The sequence below is a fragment of the Silene latifolia genome, chromosome 9 (genome assembly GCF_048544455.1).
Source record: "Silene latifolia isolate original U9 population chromosome 9, ASM4854445v1, whole genome shotgun sequence".
Lineage (NCBI taxonomy): Eukaryota > Viridiplantae > Streptophyta > Magnoliopsida > Caryophyllales > Caryophyllaceae > Silene > Silene latifolia.
The window spans coordinates 63,978,363-63,982,104 of record NC_133534.1 but is presented as its reverse complement, the minus strand read 5'-3'; the positions used below and the strand labels follow the sequence as shown (position 1 = coordinate 63,982,104).

At 39.9% G+C, this 3,742-nt stretch overlaps 1 non-coding gene across 1 annotated transcript; it reads left to right on the top strand.

The window, feature by feature from the left end:
* The first annotated feature begins 1,519 nt into the window (after positions 1 to 1,519).
* Positions 1,520 to 1,626, top strand: LOC141603215 (small nucleolar RNA R71). Its single transcript, XR_012525106.1, has one exon. It is a non-coding gene; the product is annotated as a small nucleolar RNA R71 (small nucleolar RNA).
* The last annotated feature ends 2,116 nt before the right edge of the window (positions 1,627 to 3,742 follow it).

The following is a 3,742-nucleotide window of genomic DNA, read 5'->3' as shown; positions in this document are numbered from 1 at the left end:
GTCCACCGGGATGAAAAACTTCCCAATTCATACGGGAACATCTTCCCATATCCCTAATGGTGTCTTCGTCGATCTATCGGCCATTTGGAGTGTAATATTGGTGCATTTAAGTTCTCCCATCCCCAACCTTTTACTCACCGAGTATGGCATAACACTCACACTAGCCCCTAGATCACATAAGGCTTTGTTGATCGTGGTGTCGCCAATGGTAAACGGTATTGAGAAGCTTCCCGGACCCTTTAGTTTTGGAGGTGAACTCCCTTGAAGTATTGCACTACTCACCTTAGTGAAGGTGATAGTCTCAAGCTTCCGGATCGACTTCTTCTTTGTGAGGATGTCTTTCATGTATTTCGCATAGGCCGGCACGTGATTGATTAATTCCGTGAAAGGAATTGGGACTTCCAAATTCTTCACAATTTCCATAAACTTTCCAAGTTGGTCATCAAATTTGGGCTTGGCTTGACGACTTGGAAAAGGAAGTCTAATCACAATGGGCTCCTTCTCCTTGACCTTGTCTTCATTTTTCTTTGTAATTTCTTCTCTTGATGGTTCTCCATCCTTGGAGTTTTGCACAATTTCTTCCTTATCACTAGCTTCCACAACTTCATCCTCAACTTGCTTCTTCGGTGCTTCATACCTTGTACCACTTCTCAAGTGAATGGCACTAACCGTTTCATGTCTTGGGGGATTACTTTGAGGTGGCAATTGCCCCTTTTGTCTTTGTGAGCTTGAAGATGCTAGTTGAGTCAATTGGGTTTCCAACATTTTGGTGTGAGCTAGAATGTTGTTGATGGTGGTTTCCTTTGCTTGACTATCTTTTTGCATTTGAGTGAAAAATTCTTGTTGATTCTTTTGCATTTGGAGGACCGCTTTTTGAACATCAAAACCTTGGTCATTTGGTTGATTGTATGGATTTTGATTTTGGTAACCTTGGTTTTGGTTGTAAAAGGATCTTTGATTTTGGTTTCTCATGGGAGGTGGGGTGTATGTTATTTGAGGGTTTTGAACATTTTGGCTTTTGTATGAGAGATTTGGATGGAATTTGGTGTTTTCATTGTAATAGTTGGAATAAGGGATACCACTCTTGTATGCTTGGAAAGCATTCACTTGTTCATTTGTTCCCCTACATTCACTTTGGTCATGTTCCAAAGTTCCACAATTCTCACATATCCCACTTGGAATTGATGAAGATGCCGTCATGGCATTAACATGATGCTTTGGTGATTTTGAGGCTTCTTCAAGTCTAGCCATAGCTTTTTCAAACTTCAAATTGATGGTATCAATGTGAGCACTAAGTTGAGTACCCAATTGAGTAACGGAGTCCACTTCATGCTTTCCTCCTCTAGTAGCCTTGCGAGGTCTACAATATTGCGAGTTATGGACCGCCATTTCCTCAATTTTGTTCCAAGTTTGATTGTCATCAACTTCGGTGAACATTTCATTTGATCCCATGTTGAGAATGTTCCTTGAATCTTCATATAGACCGTTCCAAAATTGTTGTACCAAGAACCACTCGCTAAGTCCATGATGAGGACATGAGCGACAAATTCCTTTGAACAGCTCACAAGCTTCATACAAAGATTCTTCATCCCTTTGCTTAAAACCCGTAATTTGAGCTCTTAGCATGCTAGTCTTTTCCGGTGGGTAGAATTTTTTGTAGAAAGCTAGAGCCAACTTCTTCCAAGAATCAATTCCGAGAGTGGCCTTATCAAGGCCCTTCAACCATTGTTTCGCGGTGCCAATTAGAGAGAAAGGAAATAAGACCCATCGAATTTGGTCTTGAGTTACATCGGTTTGAGAAATCGCATCACAATAGTCACAAAAGGTCTCCATATGAGAATGAGGGTCTTCACTAGGCATCCCCCCAAATTGGCTCCTTTCGACTAATTGGATAAATGCGGATTAAGCAATGAAATTTCCGGTCAAATGTTGTGGTGTTGGAGTACCATTGGGTAGGTTCTCCTCGGTGGGTACGGAATGTGATGAAAACTTAGGCATTGTGGGTTGATTTTGTGTTGTATTTTGTGTTGGGTTCTCCTCACCTTCTCTTGCAAAAGGGTTGATGAACTCAATAGTTGGTTGAATATCTACAACCTCACTAATACCTCTCAAATTTCTCCTAGCAAGTCTTCTATTGGTTGTCAAAGTTCTTTCAATTTCACGATCAAAAGGTAACAAATCACCTTGTGACCTTCTAGACATGCAAAATATCAAACGACTCGAAAACAATTAGAACAAACCTTGAGGAGTTTTACTTCCCTAAGGCAAAGAAAGACACAACTAATAACAATATAGGAAAATCTAAATCAAGATAACACCGTCCTCGGCAACGGCGCCATTTTTTGGTCGGAACTAAATCTTTTCGGTAACTTGTCGTTAGGAGCACCTAGACCAAAACACAATTTATAGCTTCACAAACAACTCTACAATTAGTAAAGAGGCAAGTAAAGGTCGGATCCCAAGGGACGGGAATTGAGATGAGATTTCTATTGAGACTAGTGGTGTCTTAGGGGTTTCACAATTTGGGTTGATGTAGAAGGTCACTAAACTAAATAGCAATGAAAATAAACAAGCAAGATAAACTAAAAGGGTTGTAAACAATTGATAAAAAGCACTAGGGTGTCATGGGGTCATAGGGGATTCATGGGAATTGATCATACAAACATGTTCTCAAATTATAAGCAAGCAGTTATTGTTGTGATGGATTGAGTTGGGTTATATCTTACAATCCTAGGAAAGTTTGGGTCCCGGAGCCGAATCGATTAGATTGTACAACACCTACAAGTCGACTTAGTCTTCTCTACTCAACGACATGCATGGTCTAATGAGACTCGAGTTGGTTTATGTCTTACAAGTCTCATTTAAAAGGTAGGTGATGGGTAAAAAATACAAGGATTCATAGGCTCGCATTTCATCAAACATAACATGTGCATGAGTTGAGATCAAAACAAGCAAGTAAAATAAACCATGAAAGCATATTAATTTAAGCATGAATCATTCCCCATGTTGGTTTCCCCTAATTATCCATTAACCCTAGCTAGGTGACTACTCACTCATTATCATGTTGAACATGCTAGCAAGGTTGTCAATCATACCAACAAAGTAAAACATGATGAATAAATGAAAGTAATTAACAATAATTAAAAAGGGATTAAGAGAATTATACCTATTAATGATTCCAATAATAAAGCAAGAATAAAAGAAGTACTTGATGCTTGATTGAGAGGTTGTCAATCTCCCAATAATAACCAAAAAATCTTCAATTACCCAAAATAAAGGATGAACAAAAGAGAGATTAAGGAAATAAAACTTGTATTAAAACTTGATTAATTGTTGATTACAAAACTAAAGAGAGATTTGATTGATATTAACTACTCTAAGGATTGATAAGAAGAACATCCTCTTCCAATTAGACTAATGGGGTATTTATAGTGGAAATTAGGTGGATGTATTAGGGTTAACTAAGGGCTTAAATGACGATTAAGTCCCTACTTAAGGAAACGCCTGTATTTTCTGAAGGATGGGCATCTTTCTCGAAGCTTGAAGAAACGAACTTGCGCTGTCTTGGAATCCGTGCGTCTTAGGCACGGGACGGCCGGATTCGTGACTCTCTGCCCGGGCGTCTTTGGGAGAAGACGGGCGTCTTCTGGTAGCTGCTGCCCGGGCGTCTTGGGTAGAAGACGCACGAATTGTGGTGCTGGGGGACGGCCGGATTCAGGACAATCCGCACGGATTGCTGCTC